Source organism: Coffea arabica, chromosome 6c, assembly GCF_036785885.1.
Source record: "Coffea arabica cultivar ET-39 chromosome 6c, Coffea Arabica ET-39 HiFi, whole genome shotgun sequence".
Lineage (NCBI taxonomy): Eukaryota > Viridiplantae > Streptophyta > Magnoliopsida > Gentianales > Rubiaceae > Coffea > Coffea arabica.
This window is the reverse complement of record NC_092320.1, coordinates 38916997-38925099: the sequence shown is the minus strand read 5'-3', so window position 1 is coordinate 38925099 and position 8103 is coordinate 38916997.

Sequence of the window (8103 nt, the reverse complement as noted above, 5' to 3'; positions counted from 1 at the left end):
TTAGTAGATTAATGTTGTATTGTTGGTAGAAAATCAAAGGAGGTGCTTGGAGCAAAAGTGACCGTTTTACCCCTGCCTTGTCCGACCGTTTTCGTGCCAGATTTTGAGATTCTAATGAATTGATTATGTTGTTTATCTATTATTGTAAGTGTGTACAAAATTTCATTGAAAAATAACATGATTTGGTTGGTCAAATGAGTTGATTTCCAAAGTTAGCAAAACTGGAAAATGAATCCCGTATTGCCCAGGCAGTCATTTTGTAACGGCCATAACTCTTTGTTCCGATGTCGAAATCAAGCGCCGTTTGCGGCATTGGAAACTAGACATTCCTAGCTTTCCATCGGTACCAATTTCATGTTCTGGTTCTACTTGAGTGAGCCACACCATTCGATTGAAAATCACTGTCCTGTTTCGTTTCTCTCCAGGAGACAGGACAGGACTTGTATCTTGATGCTAAAAAAACGAGCTGTTTGTGAATGGAATTTGAAAATGGTTTCTTCTGAGAAAATTCAGCTTTATAAGAGAGCTTTCCAACGCCATCAACCACGTGCAATTCCAAGTTGAATTGAGTGAGTTGTGGCCAAAGTTTGAAACTGCTACAGTGATAGAATTTTCCACTTGGGCAGATTTGTAACTAACAATGATTTGGGACTTGTTGTTTTGGAAACTTTGATGTCCGACATCTACCAAACTTTAGATTAGATGTTCCTTGGACTTTGTTTCACAAATAAACCAGATTTGGGTTGGTTGCTTTGGACAAAATGTTTAAAAAGGAAAGAAGAGCTAGAAGACAGTTTTACCTTGGGAAATTTCCTGAACTTTGATGGTTTAGTTAACTACCTTCCCGTGTGAATTTTCAAATGAAATTTGATAGAAGAGTAATCCTCATATGGAGGTTTAATTGTACAAAATTTGGTAATATTCTAAGACCATTTTGATATGCAAATGATGTCACAAAATTCGCTCATCGAATCTGGAAAACTTTTCGTTTTCTCTTAGCCAAATGGTCAAATCTGATTTGGAGAGTTTTATTTCTAGAATTTGGATGTCAATGGTCTTTAAATTGCTCAGTGGATGTTTATGAACTCTTGGTTTCAATAATGGAGAGATTTGGAACTGATTTCATGGTACAAAAAGTTTGTAAACGAAAGAAAAGTGAGAAGGTAGTTTAGCCTTGAAACTCTTCATAAACTTTGGTTGTTTTAATGACTACCTTACCGTGAGAGTTTTTGTACGAAACTTAGTAGAAATGTTGTTCACACATGGAAGATTTAGTGTACCAAGTTTGATGTATTTCTAATGCCAACTTGATGACCAAATGATATTTCGAATCTAGTTTTAAACCTGGAAAATAGCCCAACAGTCTTAACTTTTTCAGCAACTTGGAGGTACTATATCTTGGTGCTCGAAACTCCGTTTCTCGTTCCGCTTGTTTTGTTATACGCTTGGATTGCAACACTAATTGATTTCCAAATTTCAAAGGTTAGTTCAAAACAAGTGAATTTTGCCGAATTTCTAAAGTTGGCCAAAAACCAACTTAAATCTGTCTTGGTAATTCAAGTTACCAACTTTGAGCCAAATTTTGAGTGCCTTTCACTTACATTCGTGGAAAAGTGTCTTCTAAGAACTTTTAGTACTTACAAAGGGGTTTCCAACAGTATCAATTTTTCTAATTTTGGACTTGTAGAGAGTGAGATATGATTTTTCAAAGATTGCTTGTTAAATCGGGAATTTTTCTAACTTAGAGGAAACTAAGGGTTTCGAACTCTCCCTTTTCCTTCAATATCATTTGATCATTTTATATTTGATTCCAGAGATAGAAATCATATTTGTCTTGTGTTTTAAAACCCACTTTTGAACCTCGAGTTACACGAACTCTTAGACTCGTCTCCGCGTTAATTTCTTAGATTGTACTAGTGTACAATTTTCCTCGATAATTAGAATGATATTGAGTGGTAGTTGATTATTGTTTGCTCAGGCACTCGAGGGGACATTCAAGAGGATCTCGGAGCGGACATCTAAAATGCTTGTTTGAGAACTACTCGCTTGTTTTGACTAGGTGAGTGTTCCATATAGGAATACGTAGTCGAATAAGTCTAGGACACGCTTATGTCATGATTATTAAGTGTTAAGTGCTATATGTTAAGTATTTACCACACTCATGCATATTTGAATAATGTATACTTGAATTACTCGACATGAAACACCTGAAGTACGTATATTTGAACTATTCGATATGAAACCCTTGAAGAGCATATTTACGTGACTACTTGAACTATTCGATATGAAATGCTTAAAGAGCATACTTATGTGATTACTTGAAATACTAGATATGAAATGTTTGGAGAGCATATTTACATGATGTGTTTAAATGATTAATTATGCTATGGAAGCATAAGTCGGTTGGAGTGAATCTCCTCGACTCTTACGTGGTGAAAGTGAAAAACGGCCAATGGCGGCCTATTGAAATGACATATGTCTACCAATTAACCGTAATTACTACCGTTAACCGTTTACCGTTTACCGTTAACCGTGTTTACTTACCGTTTTCTAATCTATTTGGTTACTTGCTTACTTGGTTATCTGCTTACGTGATCACCAACTTACTTGGTTACTTGACCACCTGATTACTTGATTATCATGAATCACATGTTATATGAAGCTGTCCATCATTATTAGGCGAGTGTGTACTTTACCTCACTCGACCTACTCAAATGATGAATTTTACCTTTTGTCGAATTACTTGGTTACCTGTGCATGTTGTAAGCTCTAAGCTGAACTTGGGCCCTGCCCTTGGTTACTGACCTACTCGAGCCAGGACTGGGCTCGGTCGGGTAGGTTGGAACCCTGGGCCACCGTTTCGGTATACTCGAGTATTACCACTGGAGGGATAAGGCGATGGCCAGACCGTACCGTGGGGATCAGAAGTCATAAGGTGCAGATGACCGACAGAGTTCCACTGGAACACCGTATCCTACCGTATATGTTTACCTTGTATCATGATAATTGTTTCATGCTAAAATGTCAACATGAAATCCTGAACTATGCCTGTGATATGCTCCATACCTGTTACCTGACCAATGTACTTATATCATGATACCTGTCTCATGATAAATGTCTCATACCATGATAAATGTCTCAAATTACTCGTACAATGATTATCACCTCATGATAACACGCCATTGTGTAACATTGAACCATGCATATGATATACCCAACTTACTTGATTTATTTGAACTGTTAGAGTGTCTTGGAACCTCACTGGGCTGTGTAGCTCATCCCACGTTGTGGTTTTCTTTTACAGGGTTCGAGACCAAGGGTGCTCGTGAGTAGTACTAGATTGTTTTCTTTTGAAAACTTTAAGTTATATTATAACGGATGGCTATTGTACCCTTTTCCGTTGGGTTGTATTTAAGCTTGGAAGCTGCATAATTGTAAGTGTGAGATATTTGGAGTACTTTAATTATGTATTGAAGTTACTTAAAGTATTTCGAGCTTTTGAATGATGGATTGTAGTGAGTCCTGGCGAGAGCTGGGCAGGCGTCCCGCGGATACCCTTTGGTTCGCCTTAGGGAGAAGTGGGGGCGTTACAATTGGTATCAGAGCTTAGGCTTCAGATTTTGTAGTGTATCCTAGGCTTAAATGTTTAGGATGCCGGACTGTGGGACTATTCTGAAAGTTAAATGATTGCTTGTAGTGATGAAATTTAGAGCCACTTCACGTGGTCTCTACAAAGGAGCAAGATAGGGCCAAGTGGTGTTTGGTCCTTACTATGTGATTAAGTAAAGACTTAAGTGCCCTTCTAGAAATGTAAGTTGTGAATCATGAATGTTATAGGTTGTAAAACCTTTATCTTGATAATTGGAGGGAATTTGATATGTATGTTGGGTAGGAATCTCGAATGTGGTGATTTACTCTTGGGACCGGCCGGCTCGAGATGTGAATTATCCTATTTTGGATTCTTGAACCCGAGTACTTGGGAGTGGAAAGCAACCATAGGGACTTTATATCTCCATTTGTGGGGAATAAGAATGAATCGATATTTCATGTGAATGGTTACAGGAAACCAATAATTGTTTGGTTAAGATGGTACAATAATTAAGAGTGGAAGATGGAAAATATCGTAACCCAAAAGATCCTTGTGTTGGGATTGAAATCGAGCATGTTAGGGAACGAGAATCGTCTAGTTCCAATTAATCTAGTGAATCTCTACTGGTGATCTTTCATAGTGAGACGATGGGAGTAGAACTTAAGAGTTTGCGCCTTGGAGATGAATGTACTTGTGATAATCACTTGTTTATTTTTGTTATTGACTTTGACTTGGCATGAACTTTACTTGGCCATAATTTGTGTTATGATTTAATGAACTCTAGTTTGTGTTTACTTGCATAGTGATAATGTTATTTGTGAAAGTGTCTTCATCCTCTTTAAATGTTGCTACTGGTATATGAGTGTAGTTCAATTTTAACTAAGTGTGAGGGTTATGCATGTGCGTATAGATTAGTTGTGGACATGGAAACTAGAGGACAACGAAAGGGACGTCAACCTAGACAACCCCGAAATGAAAGAGTAGCTAATGGGTCCGATATCGATCAAAACGTTGAGCTAAGTGCTGGGAGAGGAAATGACCAGATAGGACAAGTTTTAACTCGCATGACGGATATCCTAGAGCTCTTGGTAGCTCAACAAGGTCAAGGTGTTGGACAAGGAAACCAACGTGGAAACCAAGAGATAGGGGAGGATCGAGCTTTAGAGCGGTTTCAGAAATTCTCTCCGCCCAAGTTTGCTGGAGGGCCTGATCCAGAGGTGGCTGAGAATTGGTTAGAAAATATAAGAAATATATTCGATGCCTTGGATTACACAGAGGAGAGACAAGTCACATTTGCTGTATTTCAACTTGAAGGAGCAGCCCGAGCATGGTGGAATGTTATAAGAAATAAGTGGGAAAGAGATCAAACTCCGAGAATTTGGATAAACTTCGTGCGTGAATTTAATGAGAAATTTCTTCCTCCACTTGTCCAAGAAAAGAGAGAAGATGATTTTATAAAGCTTCGTCAAGGAACTTTAAGCGTAGCTGAGTATGAAACACGCTTTACGAAGTTATCTACATATGCCCCAGAATTGGTGGCTACTGAACGGAAGAGAATAAGACGGTTTATCCAAGGATTAGATTTGGAAATCCAAGATGCCCTTGCCGCAGCACAGGTTGAAACATTTAGTGACGCTCTTGAAAAAGCGCAAAGGGTAGAAAGCACAAAATCTCAACTGAGAGCTTTTCAAAAAAGGAAAAGAGATACATCTGACAGTACACTAGGAAAAAATGGACCACCACCCAAAGTTAGAAAAGAAGTGGATGAAGTAGGACTGTTACTTCCTGCACCACTCATGATAAAGGAACCAAAAGGAACTATGTCACGAGGGACTTCAGTAGGACAAACACGATCAAAGAAAACCTCGCAAGCAAGTCAGGTCACAACACCTCGTTCGACTTGTGGATATTGTGGAAGGACGAATCACACTGAAGAAAACTGTTGGCTAAAGGGACGAAAGTGTATGGGATGTGGGAGTACCAATCATAAAGTTCATGACTGTCCAAGGAGGTATCCACGAGAAACTACTGCTCAACAAGGAAATGGAACTGTTCCTCGACAAGTCAATGGAAGGAGAAACCGACCAATGGCATCTGAAAGAACGCATGACATGAACACACCACACGGTTCAGAGTTGTCTGAGATTACAGAAGGTATGAATTTCGAGGACGAAATTCTTTTAAGGAGGGGAGGTTGTGAGGACTCGCAAAATTTACTTATTTAATCTCCTATTTCTAGCTTATTTAATTATTTATTTGGTCTTTTACTCCGAATATTATTTTCTAAGCTCTTGAGACCTAATTACATGGAAATATAGTTTCATTATATTTTTAAAATGACTTGTTTCAAAAATTAATTTTCGGAAGCTCGTTTTGTAAAAATAGTGAACACGTCTTTGGAAATCTTGATCGATTGAGAGTACAATAGGTTTGAAATATTGGAGACATGTACAATGGACCTAAATTAGGCATTTTAATGTTTAAATACTCAAGTGATAGTTATTAGTACTATCGTTATAAGAATTTCTCGGAAGTTTCGCGTTATTGCGCTTAAATTGGAGATACGCGTTTTCACACGCGCGATTTCAATTGAGGAACTTTAGACCCTTATTTGAGGACAATTAAGAGTGAATAATATTTATATGAATATAAGTGCCTTAGAGGTTTAGTGCACTAGTGAAACAAACGCGCGAGAAATCGAGCCCTAATCGCGCCAAACGCACCCTAAGGTGAGTTGACTAATGGGTGATTTGAGGCCACAAGTTAATGTCTTCTCTTGGAAGCTTAGAAATCTGATTACACTCTCTCTCTTGCTCCCTCATTTGGCCGGCTAACAAAGGAGAAAAACAACTCAAATTCCATCCAAATTTCTTCACCAAATCTTCTCCATTTCACTTCAAATTTCAACCACTCTTAGCTAATTACTTGGAGATTACATCAAGCTAAGAAAGAGGGCTGCTATCCACGGTTTTCTTGAGCATCTAAGGGGCCGAAATTCTGTCCTAGTTCATCAAGAGAGGTAATGGACGATCAACTCCTTGAATCTTAGTTTACGGAAGCTCTATTACACGTATAAACTCTTGCATGCATGTGGGTGGTCTTGTTTATGGTGGATTTGTGTGTGTGGGCTCTATGAACTCCCACTCTTGGGTTGTTGCTGATTTGATGTTGGATGATGAAATTAATGGTGGTTTAGTGCTTATATTAGTAGATTAATGTTGTATTGTTGGTAGAAAATCAAAGGAGGTGCTTGGAGCAAAAGTGACCGTTTTACCCCTGCCTTGTCCGACCATTTTCGTGCCAGATTTTGAGATTCTAATGAATTGATTATGTTGTTTATCTATTATTGTAAGTGTGTACAAAATTTCATTGAAAAATAACATGATTTGGTTGGTCAAATGAGTTGATTTCCAAAGTTAGCAAAACTGGAAAATGAATCCCGTATTGCCCAGGCAGTCATTTTGTAACGGCCATAACTCTTTGTTCCGATGTCGAAATCAAGTGCCGTTTGCGGCATTGGAAACTAGACATTCCTAGCTTTCCATCGGTACCAATTTCACGTTCTGGTTCCACTTGAGTGAGCCACACCATTCGATTGAAAATCACTGTCCTGTTTCGTTTCTCTCCAGGAGACAGGACAGGACTTGTATCTTGATGCTCAAAAACGAGCTGTTTGTGAATGGAATTTGAAAATGGTTTCTTCTGAGAAAATTCAGCTTTATAAGAGAGCTTTCCAACGCCATCAACCACGTGCAATTCCAAGTTGAATTGAGTGAGTTGTGGCCAAAGTTTGAAACTGCTACAGTGATAGAATTTTCCACTTGGGCAGATTTGTAACTAACAATGATTTGGGACTTGTTGTTTTGGAAACTTTGATGTCCGACATCTACCAAACTTTAGATTAGATGTTCCTTGGACTTTGTTTCACAAATAAACCAGATTTGGGTTGGTTGCTTTGGACAAAATGTTTAAAAAGGAAAGAAGAGCTAGAAGACAGTTTTACCTTGGGAAATTTCCTGAACTTTGATGGTTTAGTTAACTACCTTCCCGTGTGAATTTTCAAATGAAATTTGATAGAAGAGTAATCCTCATATGGAGGTTTAATTGTACAAAATTTGGTAATATTCTAAGACCATTTTGATATGCAAATGATGTCACAAAATTCGCTCATCGAATCTGGAAAACTTTTCGTTTTCTCTTAGCCAAATGGTCAAATCTGATTTGGAGAGTTTTATTTCTAGAATTTGGATGTCAATGGTCTTTAAATTGCTCAGTGGATGTTTATGAACTCTTGGTTTCAATAATGGAGAGATTTGGAACTGATTTCATGGTACAAAAAGTTTGTAAACGAAAGAAAAGTGAGAAGGTAGTTTAGCCTTGAAACTCTTCATAAACTTTGGTTGTTTTAATGACTACCTTACCGTGAGAGTTTTTGTACGAAACTTAGTAGAAATGTTGTTCACACATGGAAGATTTAGTGTACCAAGTTTGATGTATTTCTAATGCCAACTTGA